General features: G+C 52.1%; 1 long non-coding RNA gene and 1 other non-coding gene across 2 annotated transcripts; both read right to left on the reverse strand.

The window, feature by feature from the left end:
- Positions 1-261: 261 nt before the first annotated feature.
- Positions 262-334, reverse strand: TRNAG-UCC (transfer RNA glycine (anticodon UCC)). Its single transcript has one exon. It is a non-coding gene; the product is annotated as a tRNA-Gly (tRNA).
- A 3084-nt stretch (positions 335-3418) lies between these two features.
- On the reverse strand, positions 3419-7552 carry LOC133239527 (uncharacterized). The gene is made up of 3 exons (XR_009733863.1): positions 6816-7552; positions 3993-5843; positions 3419-3876 (listed from the first exon to the last, which is right to left on the reverse strand). It is a non-coding gene; the product is annotated as an uncharacterized LOC133239527 (long non-coding RNA).
- Between the last annotated feature and the right edge of the window lie 7029 nt (positions 7553-14581).

The raw sequence follows: 14581 nt of genomic DNA on the forward strand, positions 1-14581 counted from the left end.
ATTTTCTGGAATGCCATCGTGCCCTTTAGATGGGTGACCTGGGCCGCTGTCAGCCAGTGTGCCCTTCAATCAGCTCTTCCCGCTCTGTGCCCAGGAAGCAGCACCCACATCCCGCCACCAAGCCTCCAGGCCAGGCACACTCCTACACAGACTACAGGGTCCTGTTTATCTTTTTAGTATCTTATTTATTTATTTGGCTGCATCAGGTGTTAGTAGCAGCACGCAGGATCTTCGATCTTCGTTGCAGGATATGGGGTCTGTTTCCCCAACCAGGGATCGAACCCAGCCCCCCTGCATTGGAAGTGCAGAGTCTTGGCCCCTGGACCACCGGGGAAGTTCCTCCAAGACCCCATTTAAACGCCACCTTCCCCACGCACCCGCCCCATGCCCCAGCTGCTCTGCTCCTCCCTGATGCCCTAGATCCTTGGTGCTCCTCTCCTGACATCACAGCTCCTCCATGGCCCCTTCCCTGATACTCCAGCTAGCTCCTCTTCCTGACTTTCACAGGTTTTATTGCTTTGGTCTCTCTCTTCCCCTGACCTTGAGAGGCCATCTGTCTCCTCTCAGCTCTTGCCCTCTGACCCCTGGCACTGTGCCTGGCACTGTAAGCACCCTACAAACTCTGGTTGAAAAAGAAATTGCTGATCAATGTCTGAAATTAATCCAACTCAAGCTTTTCTCGGCAGTCATCTGTAAATTGATTCAAGGTGCCCAGCTGGGGAGGTGGCAGGTGTGCAGAGGAAATCAAGGAATCCAGCCTCTCTCCTTCCTCTGAAATCCTGCCAGACTCTGATTCTTCTGTTTTTTCCTTCACACGTGTGCATACTGCAGGGGAGCAGATTTCCGAACCGGGATAAATATGCATTTGCTTGTGAACATCAATGTTGTGAGCACAGTAAATCATTAGAAACAAGAGACACCTCTCGCGCTGGAAGGCAGGAGCTGCTTCCGCCAGCTCTATCGGAAAGGCATCGACACCAATAATGCCACTCGTCAGAGCCCCTGGGGAAATCGAAGCTTTTCCTATTGAGGAGACTGTTTAATGGATGTACTGGCATGCATGGGATGAGGGCTGTGATGGATGCAGACTGGAGAGACCTAAAGACACGGCAGGTCACACAGTGGTGTCAGAGCAGACAGGCACCCAAGCGTGGAGAAGACCAGCCCTGCTGAGGTCAGAAGTACAGGCAGCAGCACACGCCCCGCCCTTCCAGCAACCCCCAAGCCTGTCGCTCTCTGTGTGCTGCAAAACACCAGAAGCCTAATCCGCTTTCTGCTCATGCTGGGCACCTCTAAGCAGAACAGACAGACGGTGCAGAGCAAAGGGGAGCATCCTGGCCTCAAGGCTTGCTTTCTGTGGTGCCCGGCTCAGCATCCCCTGCCTCTCTCACAGTAGGTACTCGATAAAGTTGGCTGAATTGTGGATTCTAAACTTCCAGTGTTGGCAGTGGGTCAGTCACAGAACACATAATCACAACCGCACGGTCTGATTCCGTCCCAGGAAAACAAGTGTGTCAGCAGCTGCTGTGGATGAAATCATCCATTACTCAGGGAGTGGACGACGCTTGTCCGCAGCTCATCACTGCCCCAAACTTTCGTCTGATCATCGAAATTATGTTCCAACGGATCTCAACCTGATACATCAGAGGCATCTGGTAGACTGTTATAAAGATACAGGTGGTGGACCCACCCAGACCGGGCAGAGGTGCTGTGAAGGCTTCTCTCACGTTTCTCCAGGGGCCTCCAAAGACAGAGAACCACTGAGTTCCCAGAGGGGCCAGGGGACACTGCCCCAACTCTGCTGCTGGAACCCTCTGAAGTTACTGCCGGGCCCTTCACAGAAACTCTTTTCAGAATCTCAGCTTCCTCATCTGTAAAACAGATGTAATAAAACCCTGTGCCCTATACCCTGAGAAAACCATAACTGCAAAAGACACATGTCCCCCAGTGGTTATTGCAGGTCTATTTACAACAGCTAGGACATGGAAGCAACCTAGATGTCCATTGACAGATGAGTGGATAAAGAACCTGTGGTACATATACACAAAGGAATATTACTCAGCCATGTAAAGGAACACATTTGAGTCAGTGCTAATGAGGTGGATGAAACAAGAGCCTATTATACAGAGTGAAGTGAGTCAGGAAGAGAAAAACAAATATTGTATATCAACGCATATACATGGAATCTAGAAAGACGGTACCGATGAATCTATTTGCAGAGCAGCAGTGGAGATCCAGACACAGAGAACAGGCTGTGAGCCTGAGGGGAGGGGGGAGGCGGTGAGATGAATGGAGAATGTGCCGTCTTACCATATGTAAAATAGATGGCCAGTGGGCACTTGCTGTATGACTCAGGGAATGCAAACTGGGGCTCTGTGACCACCTAGAGGGGCAGCACAGGGTGGGAGGGAGGTACAGGAGCAAGGGGACAGATGTATACCTATGGCTGATTCATGTTGATTGCAAAGCAATTAAATTGCTTCAATTAAAAATAAATACTTTTTTTTTATAAACCCTGTGTCCCTCTGACTAGATATGCCCACCAAGACATAGGAACCCATCTGCAGACCTTATAAAGCAGCTGCCTGCTAGAATATCCTTTTATTTATATAATAAGCATGGCTTTGCTCCACGACACTCAAATTTGAGAACCATCTTATTTGATAATTTTTCTACATAAAATTAAACCTAGCTGAGGCTCATGACAAACCCCGGCCTGGCCCTGGCGCGTCCAGCCCAGGACTGACCTGGCTGAGTGCCACAGTGTTAACTCAGGCACATCCCACGCATGGCTGATCCCAGCCAACACCTCCAACTTGCAGCAAGCCCCCTCAAGCCAGCCCGTGGTATCGCCAGCCATCACCCTGAGACCCTGTGATCCTGATAAGGGACAGACAGAGCTCAAGGTCTTTGAGCTTTGAAAAACCTACCTTATCTTTCCTCTTTTGAACTTCACCCCCCAGCGCCTGGTCTCTGGGCTAGATTGTACTCCCCACTTGGGAGTAAAACATTGCCTCTCAACCTTCAAACTTAGGAGGCTCAGGGCTCTTCCCAGCACCTCACTTACCAGGGTTAATCAGACCAGAAATAGTAACACCAGGCCCTCCCTCTGCCCCCACCAAAGATTCAGCTGTGAATGCACCCAGGCCACAGCAGAGAGGCCCTGTATCAGTCAGCTGTGGATCACTCCCACTGCACCTTTGCTAGGTTGACCATGAGCTTGGCCACAGGGCCTTGAGCTACTATGCCTGGTGTCACAGACCCCGGCGTCCAGCCCCGTGCCCACCCTCAACATTCATGCAGTCACTCTCCCAGTGGACTCCCGAGAGTCTTCCCGAGCACCACGATTCTGCTCAACCCTGAGCACAGGACCCAGCTAAGCCCTCCCAGCCTCCAGACCCACAGAAATTGTCAGATAATCAATGCATGCATTTTAATCTGCCAAATTTGTTAACAAATCTGGTAATCTGTCACATGGCAATAGAAAACAAATTCAATTTCTTTCCTGTTTCATCATGTTGAGTGGAAGATGTCAGGTAGTACATGAGCGTCTGGGTGTAAAAGGGAGACAAAACCAGGACACTCTGCTCTGATTCCCGACTCCAGAAAGCTGCAAGTCCAAAGACCTGGGCTCAGGTTCAGCTCCTGCTACTAGCCCGGTGCGTGTCCCTGAGCAAGTGTCAGCTGCCTGGTGCCCCTCACGGTCTTCCAGCGCTGAAATCCAGAGTCTGTAGTTTCGAGAGTAAGATCTTAGAGTTATGGAGGTCACATTTACTTCCAGATTCTCTCTTCAATTCTATCCTCCCATTGATCCTTCATTCGAAACTGGGAAGCGGGTGGGCGGAACAGACACAGAAGTCAGCTTCCCCAGAGACTCTGGAATGAAAAACCTTTCAGACTTCAAGGGACAGCAACTCGCTTTTCAATCCAGTTGCTCATTGCTCTGGGAACAGCCTGCTAGCTAAGCAAACCTTCCCCATTTTTTTTTTTACCTTTCTGAGCACATTCTTCTGAGCCTGGAGAGAGAACAATGGAATGGCAGCTCTGCTTTCACTCTGCTTCAGTCGATCAAGGAGGAATTCATATGGGACTTCTCTGAGCCCCTGGCTTCTGTGCAGGGGTCTGCCCAGGAGCATGAGAAGCCTGTACCAGGGGCGTCCCCAGGCCTCCCTCCCCAGTGACCCCCATCAGCAACAGGGCGGTGGGGCGTGGGGGAGGCTGGGGTTTAGGGCGTACCTGTGCAGTCAAGGAACACCAAAGACCAAGTGCTGCCCTGGCCACCTGAGCCAGGAGCCCCAGCCACTGTCTGTCCGTCACTGCCTCCTGCCCGGCCTCTGAACCACCATACCACGGACCCAAAAGTAGGCAGGGGGTCACCCAGGACCCCCTTGCTCAGGACGCCTCGGGCCTGTCTGATCGACTCACTACCTCTAGTGGGACTACAGTGTCCTGTTCAGGCCCCTGCTCACACCCTGCATGGTCTCACCTCTGGGATCCATTAACCCCACTCCTAGCAAGTCCTGAACGAGTGCCCTCAGCACAGACCGGGGGCACAAAGTGACTCCGACTAAGCCACCAGATGCCCACCAAGAGTCACTGAAACCACCTTTAAGCACACAGGTCGGTGGCGTCCCAGGAACAGCAAACGTGCCTGGAAGGGTCTAGAGATGAATCTCAGAGCCGCCACTGCCACACGGACCACAGAAGTGGGCTGTGTGCCTGGGAGGGCCTCCCGGAAGAGAAGAGGGCCCCTTTCCCAGGAAGCCCGGGCCCCCCAGGCCTGTCTTCATGCTGTCCACCAGCACTTACAGGACAGTCTCCCTCACCTCCCCCACCCAGAGCCCTGGACGGCCCTGAAGGGCATCCCACATGCAGTGAGGCCACAGGGAGTGGTATCAAGAGGTTGTGCGGGCTGTGGCTCCAACCTGGCTGCACACTGAAATTGACATCACTTTCCCAGCCTCCATCCACCCCCAGAAGCCAGAACCAGGTGTCACCTTGAGCAAGTCATCAGCCTGGTGGAGCCTCGGTTTTGTCACCTGTGAAGTGGGGATAATACAGCACCATCCTACTATGAGACGAAATGACAGGACTGGAGCTTCCTACCCTCTCTCCCAGCAGAGCATACGGAGAACACGGAAATGTTTGCAGAGCCCGCTGAGTAGAGGAACAAGTGTGGGAGTTCTGCCCTGAGCCCCACCAGCCGCCCCAGAGCCGGAGGGGGCACCACCTCCCAGACAGCAGCAGGCAGAGGGGCAGCATGCCAAAGGCCTGATCCCTGACGAGCACCAGCAGAGGTATGATGAGTGCAAGCCCCCACCCAGTGCAGGAGGGAGGTCTGGGACGGGGCTGGCACATCCCCATTTTTAACAGCACCTCGCACAGTTCTGGGGCAGTGGGTGCACAGGACCAGGCTTGGACTTTCAGCTCTAGCCATTCGGAAACAGCAGCTCTCCCCCAGCAGGGTTACTCATGCCCGCTTACCCATCCCACACTTTTCCTGCAGCCCACCCACTGCTAGGGTCCTCCCCACCTAATTAGCAGGCAAGTCCCGTTCAGGGGGAACTGAATGGGTCCCTTCTGCAGCCGGGCACCCCTCACAGTGTCCCTTTGTAGGCGGCCAGCCTCCTGACCAGGCCAAACTGGGCCCTCAGCTGTTTACCCTCCATGCCATTTGGACTTGGCCTCCTGGCTCCCACCTTCAAAGCTGTGATGGAGCGGTGTGGGGCCTCCTGTGGGGCCGTGCTTTCCTCTGGAAAAGTGGCTGGCCACGGGCGGGGTCTGGTGTCAAAGACGGGCCCTGGACTGGCTGCTTGCAGGGGGCGTGATGACCCAGACGCGCTCTGGAGGTGAGAAGCGCAAACAGCTCAGGCCTGGGAGACAGAGTTCTGGCCAGTGGGGCCGGGCACAGCTCCTGCCACCCCAATGCTCCCCACATTCCATCTGCCCTCCCCACAAAGATGTAGAGCCCCCCTCCTTGAGGTGGACCTTCCTCCAGACCTCAGGAGAAAGCCCTGGTTATACTAAAGGGCAAACAGGCAGAGCCTCCGCAGAAGGCCAGGCCCCAGTGGGGGACAGGGAGGGGCATGGGAACCTGGGGTAGACACTGCCACTCCCGACCCCCGGCCTCTAGAACAGGTTGAACCCGGGCCCACCCAGACAGCCCCAGATGCTCGGCTGGAGACCTCAGGGTCACCATTGTCGTGAATGGGGTCTGGAGTTTCAGGTCCCTCCCCTGCATGGACGGGGCTGTCTGGGCACCAGGCTCCATGGGGTGAAGCCTCACCTCCCACCTGAGGAGTCTACGAGCTATCTCCCGGGAGTGGGTCTGAGTACTCCCAGTTTTGCAGCGCTGCTATAGGGATGAAAGAACTAAAGCATGAACTGGCCCTCAACTGGGAAGGAAAGATGCGATTGTTAAAACTATTCACTCATCAAAGTTAAGACCCATGGGGAGAGGCAGGCACCAGGCAAGTGAACCCAGGTCAGAACCCAGAGCTCAGGCAAGTGAACTCAGGTTAGGACCTGACGCCCCAGGCTATCCAAGTCCAGGAGTATCCTCACATCCTAGGAGCAATGACACCTTCTACGGGAAACATCAGCTCAGGGTCCTGCTCGAACAAAACCACTAAAATCCCTCCCTCTCTGCATAGCCTCGGAGGTTAATGAGTCTGGGATGGATCCCGCCCCGCACCCCGCTACCCTGGCACTCCCCTTCCCAGTGCCAGGGGTCAGTGGGGTCCACAACCAAACCCCAGGACGTGTTCCCAGGAAGGTCCAAGGAACCTTGTGCCAGCCAGACCTATAGCACTTACCTGTCGGCGGAGAGCCCAGGGTGCCTGGATGTTTTTCCAGTCTCAGGTCATCCCAGCACCCTTCAGAGTTTGCAAATTCCCAGAGAAGGTTGAGATGGGTGGTGGGGGGTGCAGAACCAAGGACCTAACGCTGCCCCCACCAGCAGCCGGCTTCCAATTTCTTTTCTTTTCTTTTTTTTAATTTAATTTTTTAACTTTACAATATTGTATTGGTTTTGCCATATATCAAAATGAATCCGCCACAGGTATACATGTGTTCCCCATTCTGAACTCTCCTCCCACCTCCCTCCCCACCAGCTTCCAATTTCTAAATGAGGAAACTACAACTTGCAGAGATTTCCACCCTGGACTGAAGTTATAGAGCTGGTGACTAGCCTTGAAGGACTCAGAAGCCAAGGGGGTGGGCAGTGGGCAGCGCTTGGCCACAGCCAGGAGTGGGGAGGGAAATCGTCCCTCCCTGATCCCCTCACCACCACCCCCGCCCAGGGAGACTCCAGTGGAGGCCCGTTCTGGGCCCAGGCACTGACCTTGTCCCTTGGCACCCAGGGCTGCCCGATCTCGCTGGTGGGCGGGACTGTCGCGATCTCAGCGACCAGGTGCCAGAGTCATCCTCACTAATTGCACACCTAGCCACCCCCCGACCACCAGGGCAACTATTAGTAACCCCACTGAACAGTGAGGCCCGGCAAAGCCAAAGGACCCGCCTTCCCTCCCCCTTCTCCCCCTCCTTGCACTCCCCCCACTCCAGCCCAACGCCCCTGTCCTTGCAGGACCGCAGGCTGCAAGTCCCTCCAGTCGCAGCCGTCCAAGGAGCTTTCAGGACGGTCCGGGAAGCCCTTCCCATGGGGTCGCAGCGCTCCCTGCCGGGGACGCACAAGCGCCCCTCACTGGTCCTGTTGACCACGATGCTCTTCAGACCTCCCCATCCCGGGCACGGGAGTTGATTCTCCCTGCACTGAACTGAAAGCGGCTCCAGAGGGGTGCAAGCGATTCACAGAGACCCCCGGGTAGGCGAGAGAGCTCTGAACCGGGGCCCTCAAGCAGCAGCGACCCTCTCTGCAGGGAGTGGCCGTGGGAGATTTGTGTCTACGCTTACAACTTTCCTACAAGGAGCACAGTTAATAATAAAAATGAAACAACTTTTGCCAAAGTTCACTGCATTCGGCGCGCGGTTGAGAGGCTCCTGGCCAGGCCGTGGTCCCCGGGCTTTCTGCACCGCCCGTCCGCTCCCGGCTCTGCAGCGCGAGGTCCCTTGCCCACCCGCCTCTCCGGGCACAAGCCAGGCTCCGGCCTGCGGAACGCCCACATCCCTACCCGGCTACTGCGCACGCGCGGCTGCCGGCTCGGCTAGCCGACCCCGGAACCAAAGCCTTGCGGACAGCGCCCCCTGCCGTCCCCAGGCGCCCTGTGCCCAGGAGCGGATCCCGCCAAACCCCACTCCTCCTTAGGCTGAGATGACTCGGGAATGCTGGATCTTGGAGGTGAGGGGACACCTCTCCAAAGCCCTGTCCTCCACCCAGAGCCCGAAGTCCCTTCTCTGCGCCCCAGGAACTGACTTTGGCGGAAACTAAGTGACTATTGTTGTTGTTCAGTCACTAAGTCATGTCTGACTCTTTGAGACCCCACTGGACAGCTGAAGCTGAAACTCCCAATACTTTGGCCACCACTCATTTGAAAAGACCCTGATGCCGGGAAAGATTGAAGGCGGGAGAAGGGGATGACAGAGGATGAGATGGTTGGATGGCATCACCGACTCAATGGGCATGAGTTTGAGTAAACTACAGGAGTTGGTGATCGACAGGGAAGCCTGGCGTGCTGAAGTCCATGGGGTCACAAAGAGTTGGACACAACTGAGCGACTGAATTGAATTGAACTCAAGTGACTGTTGTTGTTCAGTCACTAAGTAGTATCCGACTCTTTGAGACCCCGTGGACTGTGCTATGCCAGGCTTCCCTGTCTTTCACTATCTCCCAGTTTGCTCAGATTCATGTCCATTCAGCCGGCGATGCTATTCTAACCATCTCATCTTCTGCCACCCTCTTCTCATTTTGCCTTCAGTCTTTCCCAGCATCAGGGTCTTTCTCACGAGCCAGCTCTTCGCATCAGGTGGCCAAAGTATTGGAGCTTCATCAGTCTTTCCAATGAGTATTCAGGGTTGATTTCCTTTAGGACTGATTAATCTCCTTGCAGTCCAAAGGACTTTCAAGAGTCTTCTTCAGCACCACACTTTGAAAGCATCCATTCTTTGGCGCTCAGCCTTCTTTCTGGTCCAACTCTCACATCCTTACATGACTACTGGAAAAACCCAATACAGGGAATGCACGAAGTGTGGTGGCTGTCAGACTGACCCTGTTTGAAATCTTCTGCCTGGAGGTCACAAACCTTGGCTCTACAAGGCGGTCTGAGGGACCACTTGAACCCAGAGCTCAATGGTTGAAGGTTCAGGTCACCTGGGGTAGTCCCAGGCCCCACCTCCAGACACCAACTCAGGCAGGACCACTCTGTAAGAAATACTGGCTTAATTTGACCCCCTCATTTTATGAAGGACAGGCAGGTAGTAATTTGCCTAAGATCACAGCTCCTTGGATGGCTGTGCAAAACGGAAGCTCTGGCAACACAGCTACCACCTGTACCTCCATCCCCCAGTTAGAGAAACCAGGAAGTTGTCACCAGGTTCAGTCCCAGTTCGGCCACCACTGCTGTGTGCACTACAGCAGGTCCCTCCCACTCTCCGCATCGCCCAGCTCTGTGCTGCAGCACAGATCGGTGGGCAAAGTTCCCTCTGTGATTCCAGAATCCTCACAGCAGAAGCACACTTCCATCCGGGTTTGAGCTCCTAGAACACCATGTGAGATCCTGCGGCTTTGTGTGCTCTTTTCATGACTATTTATAAACTACTCCCAGGAGTCATTACTTCCAGATCATTAATAAGTAGTTAGGCCCTTAGCGGGCTTCCCTGAGAGCTCAGTTGGTAAAGAACCCACCTGCAATGCAGGAGACCCTGGTTCAATTCCTGGGTCAGGAAGATCTGCTGGAGAAGGGATAGGCTACCCACTCCAGTACCCTTGGGCTTCCCTTGTGGCTCAGCTGGTAAAGAATCTGCCTGCAATATGGGGGACCTGGGTTCGATCCCTGGGTTGGGAAGATCCCCTGGAGAAGGGAAAGGCTACCCACTCCAGTGTTCTGGCCTGGAGAATTCCATGGACTGTATAGTTCATGGGGTTGCAAAGAGTCAGACACGACTGAGCGACTTTCACTTTCACTTTAGGCCCTTCAGTTCAGTTCAGTTGCTCAGTCATGTCCAACTCTTTGCGACCCCATGAATCACAGCACGCCAGGCCTCCCTGTCCATCACCAACTCCTGGAGTATACCCAAACTCATGTCCATTGAGTCAGTGATGCCATCTAACCATCTCATCCTCTGTCATCCCCTTCTCCATCTGCCTTCAATCTTTCCCGGCATCAGGGTCTTTTCAAATGAGTCAGCTCTTGGCAGCAGGTGGCCAAAGTATTGGAGTTTCAGCTTCAGCATCAGTTCTTCCAATGAATATTCAGGACTGATCTCCTTTAGGATGGACTGGTTGGATCCATCCTTTAGGCCCTTAGAAACCCCTAAATCAAAGTGCTTTGTGATAAAAAGAAGACAGAAGAGACTGGCAGAACTTACTAGCATCCCTCACTTCCCACTGCAGAGGGGAAGATGTACCCCGATGGTCTGCGGGGAAGCCACCAAGATCAGAAGGCACTCCGGCCAGCCATGGCCCATTTATTCAGGACCCAGAGTCATAAACGGTCCTGCTGAACAGGAGGCTCTGAGCCAGGTTCTGCCTTCCTCCCATTCATTTTAGCTGCCATCTGCTCTGCACTTAAGTATTGTGATACAAATTATAAAAACCGTATTAGCTCTGATATTTCATTAACGACTTGAGGGACTGGACCAAGGCATGGGGGAGAAATCTCATTTCCATGGTAATCAAAATAAAGGCTGGGAGCTAATAACACTCCTCTGAACCATTAGACAGGCGCTGAGCAGTAGAGTAAGGCCCGAAATGTATTTTAAAGGGTTTTTCCTAAAGGGACTAAGCTGCTTTTGTGTATCTATTATTTATTTAAATAGCTCCTGCTAGTATTTTTAAGAATCCATCCCCTAAGTTAGAAACTAATTGACATGCTTTCCATACACCTGGGGCCTCTCAGCCATCCTCCAGAGCCAAATGGAGGAGCTGGCCCCTGTGCCCCCAGCCACGCGGGCACCTGGACTATCTCCTGCCTCCCTGCAGAAGTCTGGTCCAGCCCACCCAGGACTCCAGGGCTCCGCGTCTTACTGTTCCAATGACCCAAGGCAAGTTTGTCTCTCTAAGCCTGGGTTTTCTCATCCGTAAAATAATGGGGGTGTTAGCACTTGTGATGAAACCTATCACATTTGGAATAGCACCTAGCACATGCTGTCTAACAAATGTTCTTTCTTGGAACCACTGCCTCTCCTCTCCACACTGTACTTAATATTTTTCAAATAACTGTACTTGTAACTTGTTATTTAGTCACTAAGTCGTGTCTGACTCTTTTGTGACCCCATGGCCTGTAGCCCGCCAGGCTCCTCTGTCGGTGAGATTTCCCAGGCAAGACTACTGGAATGGCTTACCATTTTCTACTCCAGGGGATCTTCCCCACCCAAGGATTGAACCCCTGTACTTGTAGCAGGGAAGAACAAATCTGACCCCATACTGGATCTGTTTCTTTTACCTTAAACTCTATATTCTATTGCTTTTGCTGCAAGTTAAGAATGTTGTCTAGAGCCTGAGATATACAGGATAGCTCACTGTCAAGGCTCTGATCTTTAAAAGTCTAAAGGTCAGACTGTAGACAAAACTTTCCATTCATACAGAGATAAAAAGTTGTAGAAAAGAGAAGAACATGTGTCTTGTTGGGGCTTTACAGCAAGAGCAAAGGATTCCGATACCAAGAAGTTTGCAACAACAACCACACTCCCTCCCCTTTTGGTATAGTTCAGTTCAGTTGCTCAGTCCTATCTGACTCTTTGCAACCCCATAGACTACAGCACACCAGGCCTCTCTGTCCATCACCAACTCCCGGAGGTGGCTCAAACTCATGCCCATCCCATCGGTGATGCCATCCAACCATCTCATCCTATCGTCCCCTTCTCCTCGTCCCCTTCTCCTCCCACCTTCAATCTTTCCCAGCATCAGGGTCTTTTCAAATGAGTCACTTCTTCGCATCAGGTGGCCAAAGTATTGGAGTTTCAGCTTCAGCATCAGTCCTTCCAATGAATATTCAGGACTGATTTCCTTTAGGATTGACTAGTTTGATCTCCTTGCTGTCCAAGGGACTCTCAAGAGTCTTTTCCAACCCCACAGTTCAAAAGCATCAGTTCTTCAGTGCTCAGCTTTCTTTATGGTCCAGCTCTCACATTCATACATGACAACTGGAAAAAACCATAGCTTTGACTAGATGGACCTTTGTTGGCAAAGTAATGTCTCTGCTTTTTAATATGCTATCTAGGTTGGTCATAGCTTTTCTTCCAAGGAGCAAGTGTCTTAATTTCATGGCTGCAGTCAGCATCTGCAGTGATTTTGGAGTCCAAGAAAATAAAGTCTGTCATTCTTTCCATTGTTTCCCCATCTATCTGCCATGAAGTGATGGGACCAGATGCCATGATCTTCGTTTTTCGAATGTTGAATTTTAAGCCAGCTTTTTTACTTTCCTCTTTCACTTTCATCAAGAGGCTCTTCAGTTCCTCCCCCAGATTCTAGCTTCTTTTATACAAAAAGGGAAGGAGAAGCAAGATGCTTCTTTGGGACTCTACTCCATCATCTTCTTGGTCTGCTGGCTTTCCAAATAAAGTCACCATTCCTGGCCCAACAACTCATCTCTCATTTGTCGGCTTGCAATGCAGCGAGCAGTACAATCTTGGACTAAACATACTAAAAAGCCCCATAAGGTCAAGGATCATGTTCATCTTTTTCACCAGCAGGCTCTAGTGTAGTCCCAGTGCCTGGCATGGTAAGTTGAATGAATGACACCCTGCTTTACAATCAATAATCACTCATGCCTCCACATTCAATACCCATTTTGTAAAGGCTGCACACTAGACTCCACTGGGGAGCATTTAACAGACAGATGTCTAGGCCTTATCCCCAGAGATTGTGATGGAATTGATTTGAGGTGGGGCCTGAACATTGACATCAATTCTTAAGCACTCCAGGTGACCTCAATAGGCAGCCAGTGTGAGAAGCAGAGATCTAACCCTACCGGTGGTCCCCGAAAGGTGGTCCATTCCTGTTGGGAGGAGGCTAGGGTCTTTAAACTCCCAGTGCCTGAAACATACTGTAATTTCACCTTTGTAATTCTGCTTCATCCAGGGGAAATCAGACATCTTGTCCCAATCTCAGTTCGTGTGTGCAATGATTAATTTAGATGCAAGTGAAAGTCGACTATTTGCGACCCCATGGACTATACAGTCCATGGAATTCTCCAGACCAGAATACTGGAGTGGGTAGCCTTCCCCTTCTCCAGGGGATCTTCCCAACCCAGGGATCAAACCCAGGTCTCCCACATTGCAGGCGTATTCTTTACCAGCTGAGCCACAAGGGAAGCCCAAGAATACTGGAGTGGGTAGCCTATCCCTTCTCCAGAGGATGTGCAGGTGGATTCTGAGGTATCAGGGAAGCCCGAATTTAGATGAGGCATCCTAAAAGGTCAGGATCCAAAGAACACTACATTGTCGGGGTTTGGGGCTGAATTATTTCCCCCTTCCCACACACACTCCCATGGTGAAGTACTAATCCCTAGAACCTCAGAATGTGACTGCATTCAGAGATTAAGTCTTTAAAGCGACAATTAAGTTAAAATGAGGTCATTAGGGTGGACCTTAATCCAATGTGAAAATTTAAGTGTCAGTTGCCCAGTCTCATCTGACTCTTTGAGACCCCATGGACTGTGTAGCCCTCCGGGTTCCTCTTTCCATGGAATTCTCTGGTCAGCAACACTGGAGTGGGCAGCCATTCCCTCCTCCAGGGGATCTTCCCAACTCAGGGATCTCCAGCATTGCAAGCAGATTCTTTAACCATCTGAGCCACCGGGGAAACCTTCATCAAACCGTTAAGACTCTCAAAGAATTCAGCAGGAAGTTTGCTGTTTTGTTAAATTCACCTTGCATTTAGGCCTTTTCGATGGGTGAGAACTGCTGAATGCATCTTACTCTTGATCATGATCTTATGCCTCAAGGCAGCATCAGCACCTCCATCTACTGGGAGCTTACAGGAGAGGCAGAATCTCACTGAATCAGAATCTGCAGTTAGGTGAGATTCCTAAAGCAAGTTCTCAGCCCTGAGGGCACACAGAGTCACCTGGGGACCTTTAAAGTTACTGAGGCCTGCGTGCAGCCCGAGATTCCAGCCTGGGGTAAGGCCTGAGAAACCCTGGTGCTTTTGATGTGCACAAGGGGATCTAATTGAAAGCAGGGAAAGTGAAAGTGAAGTCGCTCAAAGTGTCCGACTCTTTGGGCCCCATGAACTGTAGCCTACCAGGCTCCTCTATCCATGGGATTTTCCAGGCAAGAATACTGGAGTGGGTTTCCATTTCCTTCTCCAGGGGATCTTCCAGACCCAGGGATCAAACCCAGGTCTCCCGCATTCCGCATTGTAGGCAGACAATGAGCCACCATCTGACCAACCAGGGAAGTCCGACTGGAAGCAACACCAACCTTAATAACCCCAGTCTTACAATCCCAACCAGGGTTGAGAAGT

The sequence above is a fragment of the Bos javanicus genome, chromosome 26, assembly GCF_032452875.1.
Source record: "Bos javanicus breed banteng chromosome 26, ARS-OSU_banteng_1.0, whole genome shotgun sequence".
Taxonomy (NCBI): Eukaryota; Metazoa; Chordata; class Mammalia; order Artiodactyla; family Bovidae; genus Bos; species Bos javanicus.